Below are 16,893 nucleotides of genomic sequence, written 5' to 3' on the forward strand. Positions count from 1 at the left end.
AACTTTGCATTCGACAACATGGTGTTCATACCCAACGACGACGACGCACTATCAGCGATTGCCGCACACAGGAACGTTTGCCGCATCATCGAATCCGATTCAGCTGTTTACTTTTCCAGCAAACCGAAATTCTACAGCGAGGGTTATGCAAAATTACATACAATGAGTGAGTGTATTGTATCGCTCTTGAGGACTTTTCGTTTCAACAAAAACTCACCGTTTTTATCAAAATTCAGTGAGGTGACCATCAGACTTTTTGAGGGTGGTCTTATTCAAAAATGGAAAAACGATTTTATGAGAAATTCAAAAATAAGAGGGGCCAAGCTGTTAGTTGGCAAAAATCCAATCCCAATAACGCTTGAACATTTGGAAGCACCTTTCTTTATTATTTACTGTGGCTTGCTTATGTGCTTCCTAGTTTTTTGCGCGGAATTATTGATGCCTTTTTGGAAGATAAACATTTAATGAACATATTTTAATATTTAATTTTTAATTATGTAATTACCACCGAATGTGTATCTAATTCAAAGTCTTAATTTGTGTGTGTACAGCCAGTTAATGGATACTTTTTTTAATTTAGTAAAGAAGTTAAATTTCTGAGGTTATTTTGTTCACACAGTATTTACCATAACCAAACAACCTAATTTTGGTTGGTAATTTTTAGCAGTTACTTTTTATTTTAAAACTGTTACAGTAATTACATATATTAACTGTACCATCAGTATCTATGGCAGCAATATAACATCAATGACGAAGAGGTCGAAGGCATCCGTGCTATCAATAGTTGCAACTTCGTCAAGTCAGTCTAACGTAGCATCCGCAACTTCGCTGGTAGACGTGACTTCAATGGTAGTGAGGTAGACGAATGCGGAGAATCCGTAAGAGGGTGTACCATCGTCACAGACAACGCTAGAGTAGACTAACGAACACAGTGTCGTCAGCTGAGGAAACAGTACTGACAACGGCGACGAATTCATCATCGATCATTACTGTTGTGCTACACTTGGGTACTGTTACATCTACTGCGATAGGACTTTTGTACATTGTAACAATTGCATGTGGCATTAACCATATTGTCCGTAAAATCCGGTTCCAGTGCGTAACGGGAAACACACATAACAAAGAAACACACAATTTAAAACAGTCATAACTTAGAAACCTCGAAAAAATCCATGTAACTTAGAACTGTCATACGTTAGAACGATCATAACTTAGAAACACGTAGCTTATAAACACACAACGATGAATCACACAACTAAGAAAGTCAAAACTTAGAACTATCACAACTTAGAACAAACATAACTTAGAAACATGTAACTTAGAAACATGAAACGCAGAATCACACAACTTAGAAACGTCGTAACGTATAAAGTCAAAACTTAGAACTATTACAACTTAGAAACACACAACTTAGAACAAACATAACTTAGAAACATGTAACTTAGGAGCATGCAACGCAGAACCACACAACTTAGAAATGTCGTAATGTAGAAAGTCATAACTTAGAAACACCACAACTTAGAAACACACACAACTTAGAAACACACAACTTAGAAACACACAACTTAGAAACACGTAACTTAGAAATACGCAAAGCAAAACCGCACAACTTAGAAATGTCGTAACGTAGATAGTCACAACTTGGAAACACACAACTTAGAACTGTTTTTACTTAGAAACACATAATTTAGAAACACGCAATGCCGAAACACACAATTTAGAACTTAGGATGATAAAGCATAATTATTTTAAAAGGGCTGTAGTGACAAACAATTTTTTGTACTCTCCCTGCATTCAGAGCTGCACTCTTGTGGTGAAATAGCAACTTTCGCGTTTAGTTTGTATCTCACTGTAAAGGTGGTGCTGTCAGTTCCACACATAGCTAGATGGAGATCAGGTAATGGTTTGCCAGCCAGATCCGATTGAAACATTTGTTTAATTCCGGGTTTTAATGGATAACTTTATATTTATTTTAGTAAAAACAGTTTTTTTGTGTACTACTTATAATAAATAAAATGTATATTGCAATGTCATTGTATAATGTACTAAACGACCATGATGTCCAAATAGTTAGGTTAAAATCTGCAAAAGTTTCAAAATCATCTGCACTAATAAGGAAAAGGTTAATAAATGAAACATCAATTAGAGAGTTTATTGATTTACTGATCAAAACTTCTTGGTCTGATGTGTATGATTGTTCAACTACAGATCTAAAATTTAATAAATTTAATGCATTTCATAATATATTTGTAGACTATTTGAGCAATGTTTTCCAAAATAAACTTGTTAATAAACATCAACATTTGGATAAGAAATGGTTAACTAAAGGTATTAAAATATCTTGTAAAGTTAAACAACAAATTTATGAAAAGAGTAAAATTACAAATGATATTGGAATAAAGGAATATTATAAGAATTATTCTAAAATATTAAAATAGGTAATTGTTAGAGCTAAAAAATGTATTATGATAAACAAATTATTTTTTCTAATAACAAAACTAAAACTACTTGGAATATTATAAAAAATCAAACTTATAATAAAACATTTACTGATATGGAACTTAGTTGGGTCCATAATGGTGTGCAAGTTACTGATCTAAAGGAAATTGTTAATGTTTTTAATAATAATTTGATTTCTGTGGCTGACAATTTAGTTTCTAATAAGATTTCAGATACTGATCCATTGATATTTGTACAAAAATCCTACCCTAAATATTATTTTACTATTTTTATGAAACAAAGTATACCATTAGAAGTATGTGAAGTGACTAATTCTTTGGCTAATAAGAACTCAGGTGGTTTATATGAAATTAGTTGTATATTATTAAAAAATGTATTAATTTAATTAGTTTAACACTTTGTCATATTTTTAATTATTCTTTGAAATCTGGTGTTTTTCCCGATAGTTTGAAATTTGCTCTTATTAAACCACTTTTTAAAAGGGGTAGTAAGAAACTTATAGATAATTGAGGAGTGTTTGTGGGAAACGGTATAAGTGCCAAATAGTAAGTTTCTCAGGAAATGAAAAAAAACGTGTCAAAAGTAATTTTATATAGGGGAAGGTCGGGCAGTACCGGACACCTTAGGTTTTCTTTTAATAAAAATATAACTTACTGCAAAAAATGAAATGTACATATGTCTCTGGAATTGTACTTTAATTATTTATAATGCCTAATAAAGAAAATGGGCCAAAACATTTAGAAATATTAGTATTTTACATTTGAACAAACAGTGGTATTTGGAAGTTTCAGTAAACTGGAGGGTTATATCGGACAGTCATTTCCCCTTCAGATTTTTACAAAATACCGCCTGTAAATAACATTTAGGTTTTCTTACAAACATCACACTTATAAAATACAGCATCCCCTTCAAGGTCAGCACAGTTTTCATGTGCCCATCCTTTACATATGGTACATTGTATCCAATCCTCACTGAAATTTTCACCGCAAATGATACAGTCAGTAGTCTCTTCGTTTGTTGCACATGGAACTTTTGGTTGGGGTGTTCTATGCATTGATGTTTTTCTGAGATGTTTCCCTTTTAGTTTCTTAGTGGTTTGCGACTTTTGATTCACATTCAACTTGCATCTTTTTGCTTCAAGCTCATTTTTGTATGGGCTAGATGTTAGAACTTCACTTCTGTCTCCCCGTCGTTTTCGTGAGGCCAACTTGGCAACTGCACTGCTAGGAAGTGGAGAAATTTGTTCTACTACATTGAAGGCTGAAGTGTGCAGTACAGTGCTTTCAGAACCTTCCATTCTGGAGCATGATGGAGTTGACATTTGCTGTGTTGTTAGACCTACTGCTTGATCTGAAGTTGAAGGCTCTGGTGAACTCTGTCTTCGAACACACGGTGGAGATTCTTCTTGAACAGTGATTGGTAAGTCATTCAAACTAGTATGGAAATCCAAGTCTGTGAATATGCTACGGTTGAGTGGGTAAATTCCAGTGCACATGAATGCTGATTGAGCGAGTTCCATTCTGCAGACTTTTGCTAATGCATAGTTAACCAGTCCAGCTATGTCCTTGAGAGCAATTTTCAGCTTTGGATATTTTCGCATCCACAAAGAACATGCTTCATTGAAAGCATTCTTAAATGGCTTCATAACTACTCTGTCCAGTGGTTGCATTTTGTGAGTTGTATGAGGTGGTAAACTCAGGATATGGACGTGGTGGGAACGAGCAAACAGAATCACTTCTAAGTCCTTGTGACTTGAATGACCATCAACAATTAACAGTGTAGGGTTCTTTTCACTTGGCACAACTCGTTCAACAAATAATTTGAACCATTTTAGGAATCCATCTTTGGTTATCCAACCACTTTGTTGTCCGTCAAACACACTTCCAACAGGAGCATCTTTAGTGAGATCCTTATCGATGCGAACTCTGGGGAAAACAAAGAGTGGGGGAACAAACATGTCTCCAGAAGCATTGATGCATAAGAGAACAGTTACATTTCTTCCTCTTTCGCCTGATGTTAATTTCCCCACTTGTTTCTTTCCCTTTATTGTCATGACTTTCAGTTGATTGTTGTGAACACAGGATACCCCAGTTTCATCTGCATTAAAGATCCGCGATGGACTAAATGAATATTTGTCCATTAATTCAGTCAGCTTTTCATAAAACCGATCAACTTGTTCTTTATTAAACCCTGCAGCTCGCTGCAAACTTGTGGATTCTGCAGACCTTAGGCTCAAATCGGGGTGCCTCTTCATGAACTCATAATAGAAGTCTTTCCCAGCCCTCTCTTTTTGCTTATTGAAGCGATGATCAATATTTAGGTGTTCTGCCAAGTCAAAAGATAATTTAAGAAATTCATCTCGAGTTAATGGCATGAGTTGTCTATCTAAAGCTTTAACATGGTTGTATAACTGCTCCTCGTGTGCATCACTGAATGTATTACTGAAAGTACCCATGTGTGGTTTCATAATTGCCTCATTTCCCGAACCAAGTTTAATGAGTCGATCACCTAGTGTACTCTTCGGAACAGAAAATTGTTCACTTGCTTCTCTAATGCTCATTTCTTTATTTATAACATGCTCTACTGCTAATTTCATATCTTCTTCTTTCCACCTTCCCCTTCTTTTCTCCATTTTCTGCAAATAGAAAGAATACTTGAATCAGAATAGACGGGAAATTACTCTACCATTGTGTCCGATACCACCCGCAACCGTCCGATATAACCCTCCAGCAGGTTGTCCGATATTACCCGACGGACATGCCATCGAAATTACGTCATAAAATATTTAGTATTTGTCGCACACAGATGTTACACTGTATGGTAATATATAAATGGTTAGTACACAAGTTACTATACTTAAACTTATAAATATCTTACTTGTTATGTTGTAACAACCCGGCAAAGTTATCTTCGTGCAGAAGATCTTGGCCTAAAATCAATAAAACGTAGCACTACTCAACAAGCAGACAACGCACGAACTCATAATGGCGACACTGCGTGTCCTTCACAGAGACCTACGAGACAAACGACCGACTGGTGCTGCCCCTAGCGCGCACCTCTGGAAACTGGTACTGTCCGGTATCACCCGCTGTCCGGTATTACCCGACCTTCCCCTACCAAATGCTGCAGTACATATATTTTCGGGATTATTCCTGTGACAAAAACTATTACAAAAAAATTTAAACATGTTAAGCAAATGACAAATGAAAAAACAAGCGAAAGTTTTTTTATAATAATTGTCAAAATTCTGCAGTTTATGTATTTCCAAGATCATTCCTGTGGAAAATAATAACGAAAAAAAATTAATCACGTTACAATATTATGATGCCTACATTATTATGGTGTATTCTCACTTTTTGAAAGAAAAAAAAAAGCATATGATTTACTGTAAAAAGTGTCATATCACTGACAGATTTTTCTGTAAAAGGAATGGTACTTCACATCCATAAAATCGAGCATTGATAGAAGGTCTTTCTTTTTTTCAGCACTTATGTGATTTGATGGCTTGCATCCAGGAAGTTTCTTCAAAGTTTTCACTTGTTTCAGGTTATGCGACTTCTTGAATACCGAACACTCACTCCATTCTTCAAGTTCATTGAAGCTTTTCTTGACCAGAATAGAAGTGTGGTTGTCAACACAAACTCTTATCCAAGATAGTTTAGTCATCTGGAGTTTGGTTGTATTGAGAAACCGATCCGCAACCATGCCAAAATCAAAAAAGTCCATAGCGAGGACTGTGAAGGGATTGGTAACCCTAGCAGACCTGACAACTTCTTGCACTTCTTCAGGAACCATGGGTGTACATTTTCTTTTTCGTTTTTCTATCACCCCAAAATCCCTATCATAAGGCATATAGCTGTGGCCTAAAACGAGGTATTTGATATCTATTGATTTAAAATATCCTTTTGCAACTAGGTATAAAACAGCCATAAGTAACATCCTGTTCTTATTCTGAGCGACGCAGTTATCGCACCATAGCTCTATTTTATTCTTTGCTGTGATTGCACCTTTCAACACTTTAAAAAAACATGATGCAATTTCGTTGCCTCCACGACCTGCTATTGCCTCGTGCCACATACACATGTAACTTTTATTGTTATCACCTAAGTGTACACAAAGGTTGTAGTTAGAAAGCTGCCTCGAGTAAAACATGTTACTATGCGTAAGAGTGGGACAGAAAATAACCTGCTGGAGGTCCATTGATAAGCAGCATACATCACTTGCAGGGAGCTGTGATTCATTCATGCACTTAGTTAGCAACCCAAGGGCCTTCTGGGCCTTCTTTTGGTGCACGGTCAGCTGTGTTCGTATGGAGAATTGTCCAGTTTGTGTTTCATTGGCCTTGATTTAGATTGCAGCATATCACATACTCTGCACGTGTCCGTTTTTGGCAATCCAAAATATAGATTTGGGAAATATTTGCGAAATACTCGCTGGTAAAATCTATATTCTACTTTGGATTCAGGGTGTGTATCTTTGAATGCAATATGCATTCTGTGAAAATTTAAGTCACTACTCAGATATTCCCTACCACTTTTTTTCCTTCCATAGTGGCTTTCTTGGCGTGGAAATGATTGTATGTGTTCCTGCACAAGATTCCAGTCTCTTCATCTGTGTACTTTAGTTTGTGTTTGTGTGATGACGGTCTTTTACCTCTGCCATCGGAATATGCTACATGACCTAGCTTTTTTTTATCCGTTGAGTGTCTGAAGTCGAGAGAGAAAATGTCTTTAAATGTTTTAGCACATACCTGCACAAGGCCTGTTTTCGTGGGAACAGTATATGTCATGGTGCACTGCCGCTTGCTATCAGCCGGATCTTCATATTTTCCGTGTCGCCTTCGTTGAACGGGAATGACATCTATACGGTTCATCAGATACGTGCCTTGTTTTTCATCGGAGAGCTTGTACATTTCTAGGAATAAAAATTCCTTCCATTCCTTCGTCAGTTCACGGCATTTGTATTTACACTTGCAGCTTGCCTAAAACGAAACAACAATAGTTTATTTTCTCACATGAAAACTTAGGTTTACAAACATTTTGAAATAAAATCAGGTTTGCCACAATCATGTTTTACATTTTGAACAACTTCTGAAAATGCATGTTGGTTTATGATTGCTAGTGTTGTAGACAGAAACATGTTTAGAGCATGTAAATTTAGGTTATGAATGCAATACATACCTCAGCTGCAGCTGGCATCTTTGCAGGTTTTTCATTTTCTTTTGAAGTTGTGTAAGGCTTCCCATGGGTCCTCAATTCTTTATTTTCCGCCACTTTCTTTCTAACAGACTTTAATACCGAACTGTTATCCATTTCTTACAAGAGTGCATCCAAACATGCCATAAAACGAAACACAATATGGCTACTTACATCAGATGGCACTTGTATCATTCTCCATGACAACAGCTGTGGAGCTACACCACGCGCATTCTATCGACGCTTGTTTGAACTGAATATGGATGATTAGCACTTATACAACTTCCTATGGTATTAGTAACAGGACATACAATTATTTCAATGATAAACCTCAAAATGTTACTTTTTGGCACTTATACCGTTTCCCACAAACACTCCTCAATTATAGACCAATAGCACTTATTTATTATTTTGCGAAGTTGTTTGAAAAATTAATGTATAGCAGTGGCGGATTCATAGGGGGGGCGCAGGGGGCGCGCGCCCCCCCCTCCCCTTCTTGACCAGGGCAGCCCAGCACCAAGCATGGTTCTTGGGAAGGGGAGGGCGCGCACCCGGCCGCCGATGTTATACAATACACATTCATACACTTACCTTTAATATTCGGGCGAGACGTAAATGAAACGGATAGAGCTTGGAAAAAGATCTCTGGCTGTATCCAAGCAACCAAGGTGACGTAACAAGGGAGTGTGTGGAAGAGGTAGACCTGCGCCCCCCCCCCCCCCCCCGGAAATATTTCTGTATCCGCCACTGATGTATAGAAGAATATTATGGCTCACTTTAATATTAATAATATTTTTACAAACATGCAATATGGTTTTAGATCTGGTTTGTCTACAAATAAGACAATTTTCGATTTAACATATTCTGTATTGAAATCTGTTAACAATAAAAAAGCACGTACCTGATTGGTATATTTTTGCGATTTGACTAAAGCATTTTATTGTGTTAATATGCAATTCTTTTAGAGAAGATGACGTATTATGGCATCAGAAATAATGCATATGATTGGTTTAATTCATATCTTAATAATAGATATCAAAAGTTAATATTAATTATTCATAATCAGGATTTCCAATACATACCGAAATAGGTTTTGTATATAATGGTGTGCCCCACAGGTCTATTTTAGGACCTTTTATATTTTTAAATTTTTTTTTATTTACCTTTAAATGTTAATAGTGAGGCTATCCCTTTTCTTTTTGCTGACGACACCAGTATTTTGGTAGAGAGTAAAAATGTAGATGAACTTTCTAATATAAGTAATAAAACTTTTTATGAACATTTATATTGGTTTAATTCTAATAAGTTAATATTAAACTTCAGCAAGACACATTTTCTTAAATTTCATACAAAAAATAAACCTAGTTATTCTTTATGTATTGGTAATTATACTAATAAGCTGTCTTATAATAAATCAAATAAATTTTTAGGTATAATCCTGGATGAGGATATTAGTTTGAACGAACATATTAATAATCTTTATAAAAAACTTACTGTTGCATGTTTTACTCTTCGTTACTTATCCTCAATTTTATATACTCAAGTGCTTATTCAGGTATATTATGGATATTTTCATTCATTTATGTCATATGGTATTATGTATTGGGCAGTACCAGCTAATAGTAAAATATTTTTTTTACTTCAAAAAAGAGCCGTTAGAATAATTACCAAAACCAAACCACGAGGGTCTTGTCATCGTTTGTTTTCTAATTTAGGAATATTAACTGTTACTTCTCAGTACATTTTTTCTTCATTAATATTTGTTTCAAATAATCCTAATATTTTTCTTAAAAATTATATGGTACATACTTATTTTACTAGAAGTGATATAAATTTACATAAATCTAATTGTAACATAAAAGATTTCCAAAAAAATGCTTATTATTCATGTATTTTATTGTTTAATAAATTGCCTTCACAATTAAAAAATCTTTGTTTTGCAAAACCTAAAGAATTTAAATATAAACTCAAGGAAATTTTAAAACCTCATTCTTTTTATTCTTTAGAAGAATTTTATGCCAGTAAATTTACATAGATTATAAGATGATTATTTTATAATTTTTAGCAAAATGTGTTTTAAATATTACTACTTTTGTGTTATTTTTATAAATTCGTTATAAATTTGTTATTTATAATGTCAATTTGTAATTTGTTTTTATAATGAGAAAATTAATTATTTTTTGTAAATAAATTGTAAAATAATTGTATAGACATGTCCAATATGGTGATGTGCAAAACATATATACTGTATTTACTGGACAAAATAAAATGAAATGAAATGAAAAAGCCCTTTAGCATGAACAGATTGGTAATAATATTGCACGCGCATATTGTTAAAATACTACATGAATCATTCAAAACTATATACAGTTAGTTTAGTACACTCATTGATTATTATTATGGAATACGAAAGAAAAGGCAATGTTTTTTTTTTACAAAAAAAGTCTTAAATTGGTTTCAACACTATTTCTTCATATAAAATTATAACCAAAATATTTTATGTGTGAATACAGAATTAAAAGTCTAGAGCAATCTTTAAAAAATAAATTTCTGAATTATTAACTGTATACACGGATAAATTATGGATAGCAACAGTTATCTCAGGAACAATATAATTAATGTGCGTCTAGAAACCTTGTTCCTAAAATATGGACTCTCTTAAATAATAAACGTTATTAATCGCTACATCAGTGTCAAATTTAATTTCACAACATAACTCATGAACTATGTATGTGTTTTTGGCGTTTGTTTCTTGAATATTCCAAGCTACGATCACATTTCATCCGAAAACCCTTAAGAAGTGTACAAAATAATAACGCTAGGTTTTTTTAAATTATTTTTTTTTAGGCCTACACCACAAACGGTAAACGATATACCCATACATAATAAATTGTTAAAGCAATAATATTGTTACGATTTTACTGCGAGTTCGTAAACGATAGCCCAATTAAAGATTTTTATCACACACCGTTTTATTTATTGCCACTATTTATGTCACTTACAAATAATCTAAAAATGCCAATTAATCAATTGTACTTAAAAAAATGTTGCTTCCTCCAGTCACTCGTTTCTCACAATCCACACGCCTCGCTGGGCCGCACCTCTGTCGCAGGACTCCGTCGTTGCAATCCGCCGCCGCCGCCGTCGCACTTCCCCTTCGCCGAGATCCCCACTCGCCGCCTCGCTCGGAACTTCACTCGGAACTCCGCCGTGAGCGCGACGCTATCGCCCAGAACTGAACTCTTCGCCCTGGAACCTTCGTCCAGGGACTTCGCCACTCTATCGCCCGGAAACTCCACCGTGGGAAAACTCCCGACTTCACTCTGAACTCCACTGACTCTCGATCGGCGTCCTCGGGCTTATATATATATATATATAGCCCCGGCGCAATTCCAGAACTCACGAGAGCGGCCGGGGCCAGTCGCGTCACACCGAGCCGTCCCGACGGCAGAAATCTCTCGAAAACACGTGTCGGCGGCTCGCGTAACTCCGCAGCTGGCAGGTTTCGGATGTCAAACTAACAGTGGCGCGCGGGGGGAGCGGAGGGCTGAAGGGAGATAAAGCGGCGACCCAGGTGCGCACGGCACATCTCATGTTACGGCGTGCACCTGCGCATGACGCGGCCTTGCTAACGTTCGTAACAATATTTTGCTACGTATAATTAAATCAAAAAACTTGTACATATATTCATTTTCAATTGCATGATTTTAAAGTTGTGCAGTACCTACCTAATTTGTGTTACATATTTTGTATGGAAGGTTAAAGGCTTACGAAGTTTGTTATTTCATCATTTTTCTTCAAAATATAAACTCGTTACATTCTCGTACTTAAAAAATTACTAAGTGCGAATTTGTTATGACAAATTTTCAAAATAATAAATAAATAATATATATTTAAATGTGAATTGCGCATAACGACACTTTACAACATCTTTTCCTTTTGATTTGATTGGATTACTTTCTGTGTTTTATGGGATAGTTATGCATCTGCTATAACATGGTGACTAACCGTGGTTACAAATGCATTTAATTGCACGTAATAGTTCACCGAATAAAGTTTACTATAGAACATTGGACTATGTATTAAATTTTCCGCTGCGCAAAATACCAATTTAGCAGAGCTTTCTCAATTTAAAAAAAAAAATAGTGTAAAACTTTAAATTACGCGGTTTAAAAAAAATAAAGTAAAAATTGTATTCGCCATTACAAAAAATAATGCCTCAAGAACGGTTGCCTGTTATAAAAACCATGCAATAAAGTCTACCCAGTAAATTTGTGTTGCTGAGAAACTAGTGCTATTTTTATACATTACTAGCTAATTCAAATGACCGGTATTTCCACCACACCTAAATTTTGATATTAAAATTAAATTTTTAGATATTTTATTGATTCTTTTGCTAGAAATCACTTTAAATAATGTAACTTTTTTTTTTGATTTACGGTTTTTCTTTTTGTTTTGAATAGAATAAAATGCGTTTTTTTTATGTCATTTATATAATTTATAAAATTTATTTTTCACAGTAATTTCACCGTTAAATGCACGAACTGTGTGAAAATGCCATCTACCGAGAAAAAAAAAGTCTTCAAAAATGTAGTTTTCAACGAACCACATAGAGAATGCTGGTGGTCAAAATGGTTATACATAGCTCCCTAACTTTCAAAGAGAGAAGCATTGTAGGGAGCTGGATATAAGACCGTATGAAAACATTTGCCACAAACACACAACCAAATGTTTCCCCATTCAATATACTCAAAACTTAGATACGTCGTAACGTAGAAAGTCATAATTTAGAACGATCACAACTTAGAACTGTCATAACATAGAACCAGGTAACTTACAGACACGCGGCGCAGAATAACACAACTTAGAAACGTCGTAACGTAGAAAGATATAACTTAGAATTATCACAACTTAAGAACACACAACTTATAACTGTCATAACTTAGAATAGCGTAACTTAGAGGGGTGATTGCCAAAATAAGGTACCTAAACTATGTATGCTTTGAAAAAAAAATATTATATTTTATACACCTGTAAAGATTCTTAAATATTCCCCTGGTTGTGCCAAATTCAGTACAATAAGTGGTCAAGATCGATACATTAAATTGAATTAATACAATATAATTATAATTTTGGGGCTGTCCACGGAGTGGACTCTACTGTCCACTGAGTGGACAAATTTAACCTTACCATTGATTTTGGTACTTTTTTTAGTGCGTGGTTATGTACACAGAATTTTAACTTACTAGTGTGATAGTTAAACAATTAACAAGGTAGTTGTACTATGCACAGATTCTGAAAAAACAAAAGTAAAATGTATTAGAAAAAATATAGCCTACATTTGAGACTTATATACATTTAAAAAAATCTGTTGTACAGTTGTACTGATAACAACTGAAGTTAGTTTGCTAACATAACACTTCACTAATGCAGAATGCTACAATGTTATAAAGAGCAAATGATTTACAGGATATCATATTGAACACTGTTTTGCAATACTGGTATTGCAAAACCTTTTTAACAGAAGTGAATCATTAAGTTAAATTTTGAAGAAATTATACTTAATACCATAATTCACATATCATAAACTTTAACATTTTTTAACATGTTGTAGGATGTCAAAGATTTTATGTGATCACAGAGTCTGTACTTCTTGATAATTTTTCCAGTTAAAACTCGTAACATAGTTCTCTTTTTTTGAAGATTTCTCAGTTTTAAAACTGTGTTTTATTTGGTCACGGATAACTTCAGCAAACAAAACTTTCTTTTTAACTTTTTCTGAATTAGTGTTGTTATTACTAAATAACTTTTCCAATCTCTTCCTAGGGGTTAGAGTATCTGCATTAGGTTGTAATGAATCTCGTATTCTCTTTATTCTTTTTTTGTATCTTTAAAGTTTTCTTCGTAGTCTCTCATTGTCCTTTTCCAACTTTGGTTTTTCTTCTAACATTTTCTTCCTGATTTTCCTTGAACGCTTTCTTTTACATTCAACTCTGCAAGTTGAGGGTACTACAGCATCTGAAATTTCTGGTGGCGTTTCAGGAGAATAAATTTTTAATTCTTCTTCAGTTTCTTTAGCTTTATTCTTTCTCTTTTCGTTGAAGTTCATTTTTGGTCTCTCCATTCTTTCCTGACTGATGTTGATCCCTTTTTCATATTCAAAATTAATTTTTTTCCTCATATGGTATCTTTCCCATTCTTTAGCTTTTTCTTCTTCATACTTTCTTGGGTTGTTAGTTAACCTTTCTCTAGCCTTTCTCATGCTGATCTTTTTCTGTTCCCTTCGTTTTTTGATCTTATCAGTGGAATTTTAAGAGTACTTTTTTATGGGAGCCATTATTCTGCAAGATAAATACAAAATCTATCATAACGTTTATTGGGCTCTGTTGTAATGATAAAACATCTGAAAGAGTAAAATTAATGCTTTTTTTTTAATGAGGATAGACAGACCACAACCGTACTGCATGAGCATTTGTCAAAGCAGAAAATAATCAATTCAGCACATTGCAAGGTAAATTATTATTAACATTTAAGGTATTACAAAATCATGTACCTGTGACAATATTTAAATCGTCAAATATCTTTCTACACAAGTATACTGGATCTAATGAATGTAACAAACACAGTACTAAGTGCAGCTGTATGGTAATTTTCATAATTAATGTATAAATTTCATCAATGATTAAGTAAATAAATATGTTATGGTCTGTTAATAGGCCTATGCTGCAATGTCAGCAGTTCTGGTACTCGAAATAGCGCTAACACTTCCATACAGTTCTCATTAATTCAACTCTGGAAATATTTCACTACGTGTACAATGATGTCCCCTCCGTAGCCTGTGAATTCCACGGAGGGTACGTCCACGGAGGGGACTTCCACGGAGGGGACAGAAACTGTACTTTTGTTTTCTAGACCTTTAATTTTTAAGATTAGAATATCACTGCATTCGTAAAAGAAATTTATACGTAGTACTTTTTATCTATTCATCTATTAGAAGTGACAGATATCATTTCTCACCTTCAAAAAGTTGTCCACACAGTGGACTAAGCGATCTTGACCAACCGTTAAATCACATGTATCAACAAATGTAAGTACCAATAAATCACCAATCATCCACTTTAGACTTGATAGAAAACAAGATGGATTCTTTTCCCTCCTTTTTTGTAGGGTTCAGTGGCCAGTGCTGCACCCTGGAGGTTTATATTGAAACTATTTTGTATATCCACACAAAGGACCCATTTCCTGGGGACAATTAATAAACATTAATCTTACTTGAAAATTCAAACCTTTGCAGTCCAGCAATTTTATGATTTCTTTTTTAATCTTTGGACATTACAATTTAAAGAATTAATATTAAATAACATAAAATTATATTGTTGTGGATAATTAAAATGTTATCAAACTGTACTTGGGGACAGTCCACGGAGGGGACATTTAGCACTTTCTTGGTCTCACATCTTTAATACAAAAACATTTATTTAAGAAATAATATAATAATAGGCTTCTATTACATTCAAGCATATAAATTATTGTAAAAATTACTATTAATACAAATGTATAATATTTTTATGCCCTGGGGACATGCTTTAGGTACCTTATTTTGGCAAAATCCCAGAGACACGCGGCGCAGAACCACACAACATAGAAACGTCGTAACGTAGAAAGATATAACTTAGAATTATCACATCTTAGAAACTCACAACTTAGAACTGTCCTAACTTAGAAACACACAACTTAGAACAGGCATAACTTAGAAGATTCTATCTTGTGTGTTTCTAAGTTGTGACAGCACCCGGTGCGGAACGAGTGTGAACGATCTGATGATCGTTGGTCACGAAAAGGTACCCTGAAATAAAATACCAAAGCCATGCATAGTCTGGTTTCAAAAACACATGCAATTTAATGAAGAGTGGTTGAGTTTGTTTATTATTTGTTTTTGTAGTAGATTAGAATTTACTTATTAAATGTTATTAGTAAGGATGTGATGTTTATGTCACGTACTTGAAACCTAAACTTTATGCTTGAATGCTCAATTGAGTTCATATATAAAAAAATCGTTTTGAACCTAAATTAAATATTTGCATTGACTAGGAAGGACCACAACCGATCAAAAATATCAGTATATCAATACTGAAACTGTCGCACGACATATTTATGCTACTGTTTGTTAGTAGCGATGATGTTAAGATCATAATGTTGTTATTTGGTATAATCTTTAATTGGTGTTTAAGGCAGACCAGTTTTTTTGGTAAATTTGTATTATATTGTATATATTATATTGAATTTCACATTAGGAAAGGTAAACATTTTGCGAAGGATGTTACGATTTTTCAAGAGTTATATATAAATACGTTTTTGTATAAATATTTTAATGACTTTTGGAATTTTTTCTGAATTTTTTTTAGTTGATATTTACGAATTTTCTAGATTGTGGCTGTGCCGGAAATTTGGTATTCCGACACGTTTTTTTTTTTAATTTTATTATAATTTTAAATTATTTTTGGAAATTTTATTTTTCTTTATACTTTGGTTTCTTTGGGTGATTTACTCTTTGTTAGGCTGGTGTACTCCCCTAAGTTAAACTTTGTGCCAGTAGTCTGAAGCACCTTTTCCCAGAGACCTATAGGATATTTTGCAGATCTAAGACTTTGTTGGCAGCTCGCTTAAAATTGCCCTCGCTTACAGGCACGTCCCAGGCCTGTAAGGTTACTTCACTTCATGACTAAAACTGCATACAGCAGCTCTGGACGAGCTGTTACCATTTCTCAGAGGCGAGCTGACCATAGCCTTTACCGTCACGAATACGTATTAGTTTCACTCCCCTGGAGTCACGTAATGGACGCTAGTTCCCAGCGTCGTTGCGTTTTCTGCCCCCCCCCCCTTTTTACTCCACCCCCGTTCAGTTCTAAGAATTCGCCTAAGACCAATGACCGGTCATAAACTCCAGCAGACAGCAACCGTCTCCAAGGACGCCTCGCATAAAAAATGTGAGTGCAAAGATGGACCACCCCACGACATCTCGCGGCAGAAACAGTAACTTATTATCTTGGCCGCCAGAGTGTAGCACCTGACTGCCCCTTTAACCCTTGGTTTAAGCAGACGACTTGGGCGAGTCGATTCTTTTTTTTATTTCAGACACCCCTCAACAGGTAGCGCTTAGGTCGGCCAGTGCTACCAACTTCGAGACATAAGTCAGAGTTTTTTATGATGCCCACTCGGGGAACTTCGGAACCTTTCG

This window comes from Bacillus rossius, chromosome 1, assembly GCF_032445375.1.
Source record: "Bacillus rossius redtenbacheri isolate Brsri chromosome 1, Brsri_v3, whole genome shotgun sequence".
Taxonomy (NCBI): Eukaryota; Metazoa; Arthropoda; class Insecta; order Phasmatodea; family Bacillidae; genus Bacillus; species Bacillus rossius.